The sequence below is a fragment of the Pithys albifrons genome, chromosome 5 (genome assembly GCF_047495875.1).
Source record: "Pithys albifrons albifrons isolate INPA30051 chromosome 5, PitAlb_v1, whole genome shotgun sequence".
Classification (NCBI taxonomy): domain Eukaryota; kingdom Metazoa; phylum Chordata; class Aves; order Passeriformes; family Thamnophilidae; genus Pithys; species Pithys albifrons.
The window spans coordinates 27,986,486-28,003,969 of NC_092462.1; positions in this window are offsets into that span (position 1 = coordinate 27,986,486).

A 17,484-nucleotide genomic window follows, 5' to 3' on the forward strand; every position below is an offset into this window, starting at 1 on the left:
ACAGCATCAGCATCAACTCTAATCCAAAATTATTGTCAGGATTTAGTATTTCTAGTCACACCATTACTGTGTTGAAGACAGTGATTCTGCATAATTCTTTCCTCTTACTGAAAATATGTCAAATTCTCCACTGACAGATTTCTTCTATGTGGATTAAGAGCGTGCCAATACCCTGCACCGTCATTTAAAATAGAGTTCTTTATACATGTTTCTTCAATGGAAAAAATAAAAAAGGAAAGGGAGGGAGAACATTAATGAAACACTGACTACAAGGTGGTTTTGGTTTTTTTGATTGTTTTTTTTTTCTTCTCCTCATACATTTAACAGAATATAACAGTCTATGAAACATGGGACTGATAGCAAAAATGAGCAATTTGGTCTAGTGGAAGGTGTCCCTGCCCATGGCAGGGGGCTTGAAATTAAACAATCTTTAAGGTCCCTTCCAAATCCAACCTTTCTATGATTCTAAGAATCTATGAAAACTCGAATTTCCTACCACAACTCTGTTGGAAATTAATGCTTGCACTTACAGTAAATGACAGGTTTTCTAAATTGGAAAAGTTATAATGTCTTTAAAGGAGTATATATTGATAGAACAATTGCTCCCCTAGTTTGTTTCACTAATCACATTGTCAAAATGACAGAACAAGATGTTTTTATTTCTTGTCATCAATTAGGTCAAATATCTATGAGAGCACCAACAAATTGAGGAATTGCTTCCCAGCATTTCTTGTAGTGTTTTATATTCTTCAGTCTCTGTTGTTTTGTACCATCCTCCTTTTATTCTTGTGGTCTCCAAGAAAAGTGTTTACAAAACATTGACATCTCTTAAAATATTTTTTATTAGTCCCTGTCTCCTCACCTTAAGCTTAAAAGGAAGATACAGAAGAAAGGTGGGCTGTGAATAAGACGCCAGATCTGAGGAATTCAGAAACAGGTCCTGATTTTGCAGTATAGGACCATTCATGGTATAACTCCATGAGGTAAAATCTTTAGAAGAGTAGCTCAGGATTTTCATATTGCAAATATTTTTCTGTTGTCCAATTCACTCTATATGTAAATGAAGCTTAACAAAAATTAGTTTCATAATTCTACCAGACAAGTGTCATTACTTATTATCGGAAACATCTGTTTAAAATTCAGAGAAAGTCAAAATATAATCTGTCTGTCTTAAAGGAGGGGTGGTAGGGGTGTTAGTTTAAATTTTACTTCTGTTCTTAAAATTGTGTTCATATAGGTATGCTTCTGCTCATCATGCAAAATGCATACTTCCAAGTTGACTTGCAATATTTCTATGAAAAGAAATAAAATAAACTTCTTAGAAAACAGACATTATAAACACAAGTAATGCATTTCATTTCAATACTGTGTTCAAAACCAGATAGCGCAATATTTTTATCTTCTGCTTTCCATGATACCAAGAATACATACATTCCAGGTAGACTTCAGCTATTGTGTCAGAGGACTTCCATTTCTATCACTCCTTAATGATGAATGAGGTGGTTCTTCTAAACAAATAAGCACTTCAGAGGGTTACCCCTGACAGGGTTGTTAATCCTGGGAGTCTGCCTTATCACTGTCGAATTCAAGGGCTGAAGTTGTACAGTATCCCTGTACTGCCTGTCTCTTATGCTTCCACTCTGGCTGAGAGTTGGGACTGAACTATTTCACATCTTGCATGTAGAGCCATGCTTAGGGCTTCTGTTCTGGTGTGCTTGAAGATAGAGGGGCTTATCATCTTAGTAGCCACTGGCCCTCTTAATATCTGGCTGAATTTCTCATTTAGATGGATGTGTTATCAGCCTGCTTTCACTGGTATCCTTTTCAGTCTTTCTTCACTGAATGCAGTGAATTCTGGTCTATAAAAACACAAAGCTTACCTTGAGTGCTACAGAACATTAAGACAAGTTGGATCACACTTTCACACTCTGGTGTCACAAAAGAATTAAAAATATGGCCCTTTAGCACAGTAGGACTTCACAAAATGGCCATTTTGAAGAAATGCAGAAAATCTTACGTTTTTCCATACCTGACAACAGCTATTGTTCTTAATATCACCATTAAAACTATAAAGCCTTTAAAAAGCAACAGGTAATGGTGTTATTCTAGGAATTAAGGGGAGAATCTGGATGCATTTTCACAGGATTGAAAACTGTTCTCAAGCATTCTTCCAAATGTCTTTCATCCTTTCTCTCCACCACCTCCCAAATCCTTTGCACACCACCTGCCATAGAAACTTGGAACACTACCAGAATCATCTCAGAATTACAAGTGAATATCCTTTTATCTCTGTCAGTTTTCTTATCCCTTAAAAGGTTTAGAACAGGCATATGACTTCAGCTGCTGTTTGAAAATCAAAGCATAATGTGTTTCCAGTTTATAAATTATAAAATATTCAAAAGCACAGACTAATGTTCAGGAATTGGTTACACTGCTTGATATCTAGAGCTGTTTGTTCCTTTTATCTCTGTTGCTGTCCCCTCCTACTCCCTCTTTCCTTTCCTTCTTAAGGACAGAACACAAAGAAAATGTAAATTTTGATGCCTTGGGCTTCGGAAAGACAGGAAGGAAAAAGATAATGCCAAAAAATAAATGAGGGAGATAGGGTGAATAGAGGGTCTCTTTTGATCTGACACCAACAGTTCCATTCACTAGTTTCATTCCTTGTCCATCAGAAAAATCCCTAATGCAAAGTATTAGCTTTGTACAGGCTCTTCTGAACAGTGGGAAGAAAACCAGGCATTTGTACTGTACTAAATTTCATTCTATTCTCTCAAAGGTCAGCATGAATATTATTTGTCATTGATGTCATGTGAGACGGAGATTTTAACACCACTTTACAGATAGGATACTATGAGTTGCAAATAGTTAAGCACAAGGAAGCAGGAGAACATTCCAGGAATACTGAATAGAAAATGAATGTTTGGGTCTGATCTTCAGAAGCTGTTTTCTTTAGGGGCAGGGAAAGCCCTGCACTCATAGCTGATAGAAAATATGCATACCATTCCCCTCAGCTGCCTGCACAGTGAAGAAGACAAATTCTCTTAGATGTAAAAGGTGAAATCCTCACTGGAGTGATGAGTAACTCCCTGACTTAAACAGAGCTGAACTTTTCTTTACGTGCTTATTTCTGCTTAGTATGTAGTTTGTCAAAGTGAAAAAGAGACTTAGATTGTAGTTGATTTTTATGGATTTGATGGTGGCAAGACCACTAGGAAAAGTTCTGTCTCATACTTTAGCTTCCTAATCCCACATCCCAGTTTGTGCCCCCCCTCAGCTGTGCTGAGGTAACTGTCTGGAGAGTCAGGCTTACAAACTCGACTACTGAAATGACTTTGATTGTGTTTGAAATCCTCAGGATCTTTTAAGTGAGGTGCCTGGAAAGAAAATTTAGTTGGGAGTGTTTTGTATTTTCTGTACCTAGGTAATTTTACCGTCCTGGATTATAGGAGATTCATCAGACACTTGCAGTAAGTGTTAGAGGTAAACTGAACTGGAATAGTATTTGTGGCAAGGGAAATATGTTTTAAAATGTCCTGAGAGTCAAAAACATTTGGCTGTTTCTGTACTGTCGGTTCACAGTGAACGTATGTGTTTTTAGAGGTCCCAGCACAGTAGAAGTTTGATGCTGATTCATGTGTGAATACTTCCCTTATAAGCCTTTATCAATACAATTACTTTTTAAATGAAGTATTAATGCAACTTTTTTAATGGAGTAATGGTATAAAGCTGTTATTTTATAGAATTTACATTATCTGATGTCAGGGACAAAAAATCAGCTGGAGAACCATTCTTTTAAGAGACCTTTTCTCCATAAACCCTGTGCAATGGGGAACACGTTACTTCTTTCTGGTCTTGAAGAAAGGTGACCTACAGTTTTGAGCATACTATCCTAAACCTTGTTTTCTGTGTCATATCTCAGCTGGCTTTATAGCCCTCTATCTTTTAGCTAAGCAAATGCTTGAATATTTGCCATATCCCTGACATGATGTTTATAAAAGCTATAAATCAAAAGAAAAACTGCAAATTAGACTCAAAGTAGTTTTGGCTGATGAGAATTCTATTTGCTTTCAATAGATATGCACCAACAGAGAGGCAAATACACCTTTCTTAATTACTCTTATTTTGTTCTCATGTATCTATTGATTAGGACATTTATCTAAAGAATAAACAACAGCATCTTGGACAGTGTTATCAAATGTGATGTAATCATGGCATACAGAGATTTAGTCACATGTTTTCCTAACTTTGTTATCTAGCAAACATATCATTCTCTGTTTTATTCTAGTCTTAACTCTGCAATAACTAACATTCTTTATTTTATAATAGGTTAGATGTAACTTATTTTTATCTATTTAGCTGTTATATGTAATTGACTGGGGTAAATGATGTTACTTAACTACCACTTAGTGATTTGAAACCTCTGAGAGAGCATTATATTGACTGAATTTTATTATAGGATGAGTATATAAAATTGATTTTGTGTGATATGAGGTTTATACTCTCCATTTAGCACTTTTTATTATAAATGCCTGTTAGTGCTGGCTTACATTTATTCCTATCATCTAGACAGAAAACACATTCTTTTTCTCCTTTGTATTTTACAAAACCGAAGGTTTGACCTGTAGTTAGAGTAGGCAGAACACTCAAATATCACGTGTCTGGTCTTTGAAAGCCTCAGGGTCTGCTACAGCTCCTATTGGAGTCACTGGGAGGTTTGCCATAGATTTCAAAAGGACTGGGAGGAAAGCTTATGTTTATTGTTAACTGAGATACACTGGAGTTCTGTTCACAGTGAAATAGAATGATGAGTCTGAATTGTTTCAGAGGTTTATTATGTGCAGGCTGCAATTCCAGAGCGCCTCTGTTTACAGGAGCAAAAAAATTCTGCATTCCTTGTATAGTCAGAATTTCCACTGAAGTCAATGAAATCTTTGGCCGAGTAAAGATAAACACTTGCAACCAAAGTAGAAGATTTAGTGAAAAGCGAGCATGTTACTGAAGTGCCTGGTGGCTGTGTTCCTTTTATTTTCTGTTACTGAGTTTTGAAGAGTTATCCAGTACTAGTAGGCTTCAGTTCCTTATGTCTGCTTACTGTTGGTCACTTTACAGTGAATACACACTACTGCCTTTTGTACAAGGAGTGTTTGTGTGAAAAAAAGAGCTGAAACTCCTTAGCTGGATTTTCAAACAGATTCTGGTTGATTCAAAATATATTGACATATCACTTCATTTCTTGTTGATTTCTGCTGAGAACTTGATGGTTGTATGAAATCTACAATGTACTTGCAAATTTTTGCATGCCAGGGATCCAAGCTTCTGAACAGTGAGGACTTCCACAAGAATTTTTTTACCTTCGAACACCTAGGCTGTGTCACCCATAGCCTAGTCCCAAGCACTTTTCATGTATAAGCATGTTGAAACCTTGATGTCTCAACAGTGACATCATCAGAAATTAACTTCTTAATGCTCTTCCAGGATTATTACTTTGTGACATATGTGTCAAGTACTGCAAAACTGGACTGTCACAAATTACCAATACAAATGTGAGGGTTTGTGAATAATTTTCTACTAAAACAGAAAATACAAATAGGTGTCTTAAATGAAGCAGAGCAGAATTAGAGGTTAACCTGTTTTCCCTACTAATTCTAAATCTTCTTGTAGTATAATACCTCAATTTGGCCCATAAATGTATGCAACAGAGTTTTGAGAACCTTCTTGATTCTTAGAAGCACTGATCCCTCTATGCCTTCACCGTGCCTTGGGAGCCAGTTAAATTCTTCAGCAATAGTAGTACAGTGGAAACCTCAAGAGGAGATGAGGAGTGGGGTGGAACTTTTGCTATGTGTTTCAGAGTGTTTATCAAGCTTACTGGTCTGATGTAAAAGAGAAATGATCTTTGTAAGATACACATTAACCCTGAGTTTGAAGACAAAAGAAAGTGATTAGAATATGCAGAGATGTTTTAAAAAAATAACAAAACCAAAATTTTTATTTCGAACTGGAGATGATATACTACACACTGAGAATAAGAATGCTAATAAAACAGAATACTTAATTTGAAATACTTTAATTTTTCACAGTCTGCATTATTCTCTGTCAAATACTCTGGGAAAACAAATCTGCATCTGCATCAATTGGATGAATTTCAAAGACCTTTTACCTGCTCTCTGTTTGTGTTGCCTCATATCTTTATGACATGGAATGAACTGCTTGGCGCCACGTTGCCGTTATCCATTAACCATTCCTGTTTTCCTAATCATCTTAGACTCCATCTTTCTCTGTCCTATCTGTTATTGTCTTCTGCGAAGAGATGTGATGTTCCTGTAGCCTGTTCTGGTTTGCATGACATGATTTGTGTTTCTGCCTACAAGGGTTTCTCTACCAAACCCTGTATATTATCTTCCCCCAGCACCCCCGCCTCCTCTGTAACCAGAAGAAGAGGGTCATACATCTGTAAAATGACAGCACTTATGAAAAATGGGAGTTTGGTACACATGGCTCTCATCAGACACAGACTCATCTTCCATGCCACAGACACTACTTGTTTCCTTGCAATGCAGACTGTAGCTGGAAACACAGGAAACACCTAATAAATTGCCTGAACTATCAAATTAACAAGTCATCAAGAAACTATTTTGATAATCAATGAGCAAAGCAGAATTGTTTGCTTTCAGGCTGAGCAAGAAGAATGCATGGAGATGGAGCAATTTATTTTCTTCTTCTCTCTTTTATAAACATCATTTAGCTGGATTGTAAATTTGCTGCAATACAGGGAAAAATGTGAAGAATCTATTTTAAAATTCGGAGAACTCTTCAACCTAGAAGCATGCATTAGCCTAACTTTGTGACTGATTGTAGAACTCAAACTCAGATACTCCTGTATATGTGACAGCATAATTGTCACCAGTATTTCTGGTAGGTTTAGTTCTGACTATAATAAATACATAATAGAAATTAAGTTTTGTGTTTATAAGCATGGTACAAATTGACGTAAACCTCAGTGTAGTCCCTATGCTTGCAGCCTTAGAGAAAAATTACGAAGTGTAAGATTTTGAGCCTTTGTCCAAAGCACCTAATAAAATTAAAATGAGTAATTGACAAGGAATGAAGAGGCAGAGATTTGCTTTTTCTACCTGATGTGCCCTAGATACAGAAATAGGCTAGCTCTTCTGGTTAGAAAAGGTAGATGCTTTGAGCTGCTGAATATTAAGCCCTGGTAATGGTTGTGCAGTTGCCAAGGATAACTGGAGCATTTACTGCCCAGTTGGGATAATGTAGCAAAGAACTGTTTCTATGAAATAAGAACACATAAAAACGTGAAACAGTCTGGAAACTTATGATTAAGTTCTACCTGTAACTGCCAATGGTATTCTGCCCAGTGAAGTTTGTATAGTAGACAGCAAGATGTCAGTGCAGGTGTCATTTATGTTGTGAGCTTAATAGTAGACATCCGCTTGAGTACTCTGCCAAACTGTGGCCTCAAAAGCAACTGAATTATTTGGAAATTTATAGCACACCAGTAATGGTGTTTCCACTGGGATGTCCTCTGGCATTTCTTGGGCATTTTTGTGGTACATAAATTCCTGTTTTAATGACAGACCTTTAGCAAATCTCTATCACATTTGTAGAGGGCCTTGGAAAATTATTCCAGCTGATCGATTACTTCAAGGATTTTTTTCTTTATTAAATCAAAAATAACAAATTTGAAATCCTGTCATGATGGCATAGTGCTCTGTAGATTATCAGGTTATTATGTATGGCTATAATTTTCCATTAGCCTTCTGAGAATGAGAGGACAGAATAATTGCTGTAGAAGAGTAAACAGGATAATGCAGGGATCCTTCCGGAAAAAATTATAAATATATTTTGCTGTGAAAATCTGTGACATACCTCTTGCAAGTTCTTCTTATTTATTAAAAATGTTTGCTTTGAAGTTATGCTTACTTTTTTTCTGTCTAAACTCAGTTCCATGTCTGTAGTCCCAATTCAGTAAGATGATTAGACATATGGACTTCCATAACCATTTTTATATTTTAAATCTCTTTTAAATAATTGTGGGGAAGTTTTGTTATTATATTGTGGTGAAGGGACAAGGGGTGGAGTCTGTGTAAATTTCTCACCTCTGTCAGTGTTATTTTGAGGTTGGTATGCAAAATTCCTTTTGTTGATGGAAGTGAACTTTGTGAAGACTGTGTCATTAATGTACATTTTAATGATAATTCTTATACATCCACATAAGTACTTTCTTAATGCCAAAAACATATGGCAGGTTTCCACCACCCACCCTCTGCCCCCATCTTTAGGTAAACTGTGGTCAAACAGAAAAATTATACCTCCTGTGGTTATTATAATAATTAAAATTGGCCAAAATTAGGATTGTGAAACTTGGCACTAGATTCCAGATGGGATGAGAACATAGGTTACACTGATGGGTTGTTTACAGCTGTCTGAATCCAGTACACCAGAGTCAATGATTCATGGCCTCATCCCATGTGTGCTGAGGAATATCTCCAGTCTGTAGAAAACTTAAAATTGTACTGTTACAGGATATGCAAAGGGACAAATTAAACTTTCTGGATATTAACCAATATGTTATTTACTCTTTAAGAGGAAGAAGCAGTGACTGAAGTGTAACTAGTTGGCTATGTGATTTAAATAACTTTTACACTAAAAACAGTTTTTGTGTTTAAACACTGAGTTGTGCTCATTAAGGTTCTCTTTTCAAAAACATCCCAAACAAAAAACTGTGTCCGTATACATCAAGATGCAATAAAGGCCACTAATTACTGTAATATTTGTTGAAGACAGCATACCTTCATGTTAAATTTATTAATAAATTTTTAAAATATTTGTATCACAGAAATGCTAAAAAAGATTCTTCCTTCCATCCACAAACACTAAAAAACTTGTCGTATCTGAACACATGCTATTGGGTAATCAAGACTCGATTTTAATCTTTTAATTGTTACTGTTTAATAGTATAAAATCACCTTTTTCACTTTTTAAATCCACAGAAAGTTTGAGATAGAATTATTGTTCTCCTTAAAAGAAGGGCAGAAACTTAAATACTGCTGTTATTTACTCTGTATCATTCCTTATTTTAGAATTTTTCCTAGCAAGTTCTTTCTGTAACAGTGGCAGTAGTTTGTTTATTCATAATTTTAGATTTCAGATGGACAAATGGCTGTAGATAAACATCTTCAAGTTTCTTCAGGAAAATCTTCTGTCATATTTCAAGACATTCAGCTGCAACTTTGAAAGTCCAGGTTAACCACATAAACAGCTGATAGAAGAGCAATGAAAATTGAGCTTAGTTTTATTCAACAGTAACTGTAATGGTTGTTTGGCTTTTTTGCATTATGTTATCACTTTGCTAAGTTTAATGCTCCTTGGTATGGGACTGTTCAGTTCATGGGAGTTAAGCATTTCTCAAGTCAACTTCTGGTTTAACAGATGTGTGATTTAAAACAGTTCCTTAGCAGTATAAGTTATAGTAGACTAAATTGCTCATTTAAGGGCATGACAAAGCAACTCTCAGAGCATATCATGGTATGTGAGGCAAGCTGGGTGAGTGCAAAAAGCAGCACATGGGTCTCCATGAAAAAAAGTCCTCTTTCCTATGTTTTAGAAAGGGACTCTGTCATGCAAAAGTTATGCCTCCTGCTAAAGTAGTTGAACCAGCTGCATCCCATGTGCTGAAAACACTCTTGTCTCTTATTTCTCTTGTTCAATTATTGTGTCTATAAATTGCTGTGGGCCACCTGTGCAATGCACTCATCCAGAATAGCCCCAGAGGAAGCATTAACATATCAAGGCTCATAAAGCACAAATCCTTAAATGTAAAAACTGACACTTTCATCCTACTCTAGCCTACATCTATATAGACATTAAAAGAGAAAAGGAATAAAGAATATTTTACTGTGCAATTCGAGGACCCTGCTCTACTCTTGCAGAGGTCAGCAGCAAAACTCCTCTTGATTTTTACTTGGAAACAGGATCAAGATATAAAAAGCATGAATTCTAGTTACATATTTTAGAAACTTATTCTGACTTCTGCCATCTACCAAGCTTGATGCACCTATGAAAAAAAATAAAGAAAGGTTTATGTTCTTGACATTAACCATATTTTTATTATTCCCCATCTGAAAGAATTATATCAGATCTCTCTGGAAAGGGGCCTGTGGATTTGGACTGACCAGACAAAGATTTTCAAATTAGCAAAGCTGCTTCTTCTACCTCTAATACTCTCTCTTTCGAAAAGGTTTAAGAATGATTATTCTTTTCTTGACATGTCAAGGGTAAATCAACCTCTGGGCGTAGCCACTGACCAGAATGAATGTCAAGAGAGTAGTTTTCCAGTTACTGCAATCTGCAGCACAGGTAACTTTTAACAGGGACAGATCAAGATCAGACTAGACATTTCAGTCAACTTGAGCAGTTCTTGAGCAACATTCTTAAGAAAAAAGCTCTCTGGAGAAGAAACCATCTTTATACATTTATCTCCAGTGCATACGTAGTATCATTGACCAGTAGACAACAGTAATAATTTTAGTATGAGACAGCATTTTTCTGTTCTTGACATAGATTGTTAAGGTACCTCTGCTTCACTCCATTCCATTTCTGAATTTATGTAGGTTTTCAGTTAAGATTTTCTCAAGGACTGAGTATGTATATTCTTAAGGACCTCATATGAGAAGTATGCTACCACATGTACCGGTGTTGTGCTTTGAAGGAAATGGGTTTGGATACAGAAGCTGCAGAACAGAACTGTGTGTACAGAAGGAAGAAAATCAAGGCAAGCTCTTGTACAACTCAGTGATGCAGATTTTCAAAAATAAAAGATTCAAGGCAGATTCCTCATGCTAACAGCAATTAGGGGTTTTTGGAGCTGAGTGCACACCTAAGAATGCAGACCCACCTCAGTCTCAGTTTAGGATTCTGTCTAAACAGTATATTCACATTCCCGTGTCTCGGACATCTGACATTTATTGAAGTGGCTGCCTGTTTGACTCAGCGCTTCATAAATAACAGTCCTTCATTACTTTGTTGTTTAATTGTTTCCCTTTCTTTTTTCACTCATTTCCTAGTTTCAACTGTTAAGACATTTTCTAAAACATCCTCACATTGCAACCCTTTTTCTCTCTGCAGCACAATTAGAGCCCTGACCTTTTATTCCCCAAGCTAAAGAAATGCCAAATTGCCACCAGCACTTCATTATGTTTATATATTGGTCCTTTGAGACTTGAATTTTCTCTGGCTGTCCACATGCTTCTCTTAATTTCCTGTTTACTGGTATCATACAACTTTCCATGGTATCCAGTGCGCTTGAATAGGTTTTATTTTTTATCAGGTGAGGTTATTTGCACTTAGTGATTTTCTCTTTCTTCAAAATTGTATCTTCAATGTCAACCAGTGTGAATTAGTAATTATTACAAAACCTAAAGAAAGGAGAAAGATAGTCTTAAGCATTGTACAAGAACATTTTGTGGTTTTGGATCAAGATCCAGCATGTGTGTTCACTGTTACTCACATGAGTAATGCATTACTGAAGCCTTACTTTTCAAGCACACTCTTTCAAAAGCTTCCACATTAAGCCTTCCTAATTGCAGATAGAAAACTATCCACAAATGAGTTTTCCCCAAAGAAGACAGGTCAGTGAAAGTCATTCAATAAAGGATTCAAAGCATGTTTTATCAACCTTAATACATATTATTACATCTTCTACTAAATTAATTCCGTATAAGCAATTATAGAGGCTGTGAAGCACATGAGATTACCTGTGTGCTGTGATCACAATCTTTATCCTTACCTCTGCCCTGAGAACATAAAACAAAACAAAAAAATCTTATCCTCCTGATATATTAATCCTTATGTTTGCTTCTTGGTGTTAAAAGGTGGCTTCAGCTATTTATGGCAGTCATTCATTCAGGGAATCAGACACTATTTAAAATAGTATTACTCTAGCCTTTGGGGGGAACTACTGCTGTAGGTTAGCTTCTAAAATCCTGATCAGGTCTATTTTCTGTTATCATTCTAGCTCTGTTTTTAGTATTGACCCTTCCATATATTCCCGACAGACTCCGGTAGTGGGCTCTGGTAGGTTTTTTCACTGAATCAGTTCCTGTTTCAATTTTTTTTTCGTAGCTAAGAACAGCATATACAATTAAGCAAAATTTTCCATCTTTTGCAAAATTTGATGCAGTTCAAATGCCAGTTCTTGGGCACAGAGCTCTGTAATATCTGATGACCCTTATTGGAATGAAAGGTCAGGCTAAAATGATGCTCGTGGTCATTTCTGGGCCCAAAATCTATTAATCTATTTTCATCATTTGTAACTGCATGAAACCAGAGGTATGTGAGCAGACATGGCAGTAGAATAACTTTCTGTTAGCTCGTACCTATGGGCTTCTTGAAACAGTGGGTAGTTCAGCCTTGACTTGTCTCAAAGGTAAGAGTGGTCAACATGCAGAGAGTGTTCTTGATGGAGAGCTCTTCAGCAGAGTGGTTTTCCCACAGGTACACACCGATTCTTTGCTACTTTCTTTTAAAATTCAGCCTAATTTTCATGGCTTATGAGCCCTGAAGGTGGGGGTTGAAATTACAAGTTCAGAGTGACAAGTGAAAATGTGCCCCTCTCTCTCTGGGGCTTTCCTCTGTGTTGACTCAGTAGTTGTTAATTTGTTATAGAGCAAAAGCCCAATTTGAGATTCTGAAGTTGTCCCAAATTAGGTTTGGAAGAGAACTCCTGACTTTCTGTGGCTACAAAAGTTTAGATTTTGGCTATGAATATCTTGATTGTGTTTGAAAAATCTGTTGCTTAGCTGAGCAGAGCTGCCTTTCTCCTTGAGCAGATACCACACACCATTTGCAAAACATCTGTACTTATCAGGATCATACCTGGAAATGTCTAATTATTCTAAACTTAGCATCAGTTTTTTAAGGAGAATTAGAAATCAACAGACTGAAAATTATCAACACACTCTATATATTACATTAAATTGCTGTGGAAGTACTAACAGAAAATTTGCAGTCCAGTTTACTGAGATCCTCCTTAGGCAGCTGCAGATGGAAAGGAAAGGTTTGACACATGGCAGAAAGATGTGTGGTATGAATAGATCCATTTTAGAGGGAAAGTTGTAAAAAGTATTTGCCTCTGTTTTATAACAAAAATATTCCAGAGAAACAGTGAGCCATATTCTCATTTCTGGAATTTTTTTCTGTTCATGAAATCTGCTTCTTTTGTCTTTCCTGGCAATAAATAACAGAAAATGGGTGGAGAATATCAAAGTGACTTTCTTAATGATTGCATCTTAACTGCACTCCTTTTAAGCAAGAAGTTGCCCTGTTTCTCTTAATTTCTTCTCTTCCTATAGTTTGGCAAAGATATAATGGAAAATATCAAGCTTTCCATACAGACTTTTTCAAATGTGAATTTGCATTTTTTTGGTGGTAACTACTAAAGAAGTATTTAGGTGAGTGAAAGGAGTTCCCCTCCTCTTTTCTTAGCCTACAGAAATGGGGAAATCAAACAATGTGCCATCAAAAATGGAGTCAGTTCAGTGGCACCACCTGCCAGACTACTTTACAGCTGAGTGTCTCAAAATTGGTCCCTTTTTTCCAGTATCATCAGTCTTAACAGGACTCCATGTTTTAAGTTGGCTGCATGTTGTCCCCAACACGAGAAAGGGGAGCACTGTGGGCAGTCATACTTCATCACAGTTATCCACTGACAGCAGTGAAGCCACATGGCGAGCCTAATCCATGTGGGCAACTGTTTTCTGATCCCTGGTCTGGAGTAGTTCCACACAGTTCCAATGCAGGAAAAGGTACCCATCTCATGTGAATGGAGGACAGAGTTTCAGGAATGAAATGATGACCAGTGACAGAGGGCAAAGCCAAACAGAAGTAATTCTGCGAGTGTACAGCACAGCAAATTGCCCTCTTTCAGCAGCCCGTGAGTACCTGGTTAAGCCACACGCATGGTACCCACAGCCTTGGCACTGTTCGCAAGGCCAGTGAGGAGACAGACAAAAAAGCAACACAAATACAAGTGGCCTTGTCCTTCCAATAACAGAACAGTATGTGGGTGTCAGAAACATATACAAGTTACTGTATCTTGTATGTTCAACCACAAAGAGTAATGTGATAAATCTAGAGGTGTCATTCTGGATTTACTTATAGAAAAAACTTCACTGACAATAGTAAAACAGAACTGCTATAAGATAGTGCTATTGTGTAATTACCATTTTGTGCAAGAGATGCTAGCTGGTGTAATGACAGGACTGTATGCCTTGATTATAGTATCCTGGAATTGCTGGATCCTCAGCAAAACAGTTGATGCTGTGCACCAGGGAATTTGTATGCAAATGTCATTATCATTTTCTTTCAGGGTGTTCTTATATTGTTCTTCCCAAAAAATAACGTAATACCACTGGGGATTCAGTCTGGTCTCAGTGAATATTTATGCTACAAAAGTGACCTCAAGAATTTATTGAAATTATATTCATAAGTCTTTGAGGAATTCTTAGGCAACTTCAAATAGAAATAAGGCCAGCTCCACTCACCCAATCTGTCCAGTGCACTCTTCGTCCTCTGTTTCAGATGCTGGGCATTTGAAATCCAGATATAGTTCTAAAATCTGTATGTAAGTTTTCAGTCTCACTTCAAAAGACCTTAAGTGAAGAATTTTGAGAGTTAGGGGAGTTCTTTGACATAGAAGTGAAATGGATCAATCTCAATCTAATTCTTTTCAAACACAGTATTTCTACTTCAGTGAAATGACAAACTGAATGTAAAGTCAAGCTAGGATGAAGGCAAGAGATTTTTTCAGTTGGCACAAGTGAAAATTCAGCTGCAAAAGACTCATAGCCAAGTCAAACATTTAAGAACAAGTAGAAGGACATAAGTCTGAGTAGTTTGTGAGATACATACTGAGATACAACAATTATCTACATAGTAAAGGATACCTTCAATTAATATCACCACTTAAATCCAGGTTCAGATTTATAGCACTCACAAGCCTTTGGGGGGTCAGCTACAGTTTGTGCTATGACTTGACCCCATTTAATACATTTCAGAGTTTTTTTCATTGTTTCCAGTGAAATTTTCTGCATACTCATTTAGTAGGTTTATAAACCAAATCTTCCTTCAGACTGAGAAATATTTTTTCTTTGGTAAATAGTACACAATGAATAGTGTTTATTTGTCCGATAATTATTGCCACTCATCACTTTTTAATGTATTTCTGCTGGCACTGAATTGGTTAATCTCGCTACACTGGGATACAACCGTGGGATAGCAAGGAGATTGTCCTTGGGAAGATGGAAGAAAATAGCAACATTTCTTCATAAGTCACTCTAAACACTAAGATGTCCCCCTGTGACCTCTAGTTTCTCTTAGTCACACATGTTCATGGAGATGAATTTTGAGACAGAAATCCTCTTTTGTAGCAGTGTGCACCTGCCAGTTTCATCACGGACAGCAGATACTCTGCAGCAAGCAGTAAATCTGTCAGTGGGATAGAAAAGGGGATGGCACCAGTGGTTTCACATCCAGCTATTTTGAGTCAAGCAGCTGAGTGATTTTCCCTCTGAGTTGACATAACACTATGCTAAGAAAATAAATTCCTTTAGTATTTTTCTCGTTCTGTTCACACCCTAGTAGGCTTTACATCCTAATTCTGCTCATTCTGGATTCCCAGATTCTACAAGATCTGATTTTTAAAAACAGGTTTCCCCTTTCCCAGCACAATGTTCAATGCCCATTCAGTTTCTTTTTTCTAGCACCACTTGCTTACTGAAGACTAGTATAGAAACCAGTGAGTTTAAATGTAGTTCACTTAGTAGACATTTAAAATACCGGTATTTCAAAGAATCCAAAGAACTCCAAGCCAGAGACCAGACAGATGCGGATCCAATAAGGGATATAACATAAGCCTCATGTGACTTCCACCGAACTCCAGTGGTCTCTTTCACTCATCGAAAACCTCCCCATTTGTGGCACCAGTCTTGAAACTTGCAACATCTGATCTGAAGGAACAAGAGCAAAACACTGAAAAACCTGAGAAAAGCATGTCTAAATGATGATGTGATAATCACATCAAGATACAAAACTAACCACAATATTAAGACAAAAATTGTAAATTTAAGCTGCATAAGGACACGAACATGCCTTCATGCAGAAAAAAAGGCAGGTCTTAATAGAGTCACTTTACAGATGCTTTTCAAAACACTTTCATTATTTTGGGCGGGGGAGGGGAAGCAAAACGAAAATTTAACTTCTTGACTTTTCCACTGTGGTTCTCTGCTTCTGTTTCTTCTAGAGAGATCACATCATGGCACCCTTAGGCAACTACAGGTATTATTTGTTTTTAAAAAAATGTTAAAAGGCAAACCTGATAAACACAGAGATAAATACAGCTTCTGTACTAGCATTAAAAAAAACCTAATTTGTATTTGCACAAAGATTCATAGGCCTTTCTAATTTACACAGGACTTTAAAAATGTTTACTGCTCTAAGCAAAGAAAGATCCCTACCAATGAAAGAATAACAGAAAGAGTAAAGGACCGGTTTAAGAATAAACAAATTTTCTCAGTGTTTTTTAGATTATATTTCATACTTGCTGTTTGTGATATCTCTTTACACTACACTCAGAGAGCTTGAATGGAGACTCCTTACATAAGGTCACATTGAGGTGGTTTTAACTCTTTTCAAACCTATTCTGGCTTTTGTCTGGAGAAAGCAATATAACTAGAAGCAAATTAAATGAAATTGGTTAGGAGAAGAAATTATTTTGTTAATAACCTCTAATATGATAGCAATCCAAAATAGCTTTGTTATAAATACTAATTGTTGCATCCTTCAGTCATAAACAAGGTTACAAAGTCTCTGTTTCATGGGGTTGCATTGACTACTACCCAAGAATAGAGTAGGTTTGGATTTGGGCTGCACAAATTTGTACTCTTGCTTTTTAGACAAGAGTAGAAAGTATGTTAAGGATGTTGAAAAGAGTGATCACTGTAAACACAAGAAACTCTTCCAGGGCTTTCTTTCATTATCTCAGAGAAAAGGAGCTTCTTTAAAAGCAGAAGACACCAAATTTATAGCCAGTGAATGTTTTTTAAAATTTTTATTTTTTAATTTAAAACTATAATTAGCTGATGAAACTCCTTTCCACAAGACAGAAGGGTTGGGGAAAAAGTGAATAGTTACTTGCATTTAAAAATACTTCTGTCTGCAATAGTTAACATTTTTAAAAGACAAATAAAAAAGAGAGGAAACAATATTTTAGACATTGCAAGCTAAAATGTGGCAAAATGAATGCTATGTCCAGGCTTTGAATTCTTAAAGTTCTTTCTGTGATCTGATTGGAAATACCTCCATTTAACTGGGTGAAAAATGGTGAAAAGTCCCTGACAGACTTCAAAGACAGGCTATTTGTGAGGCACATGGAAAGTCATACAGAATCCGCATTGTTTATAT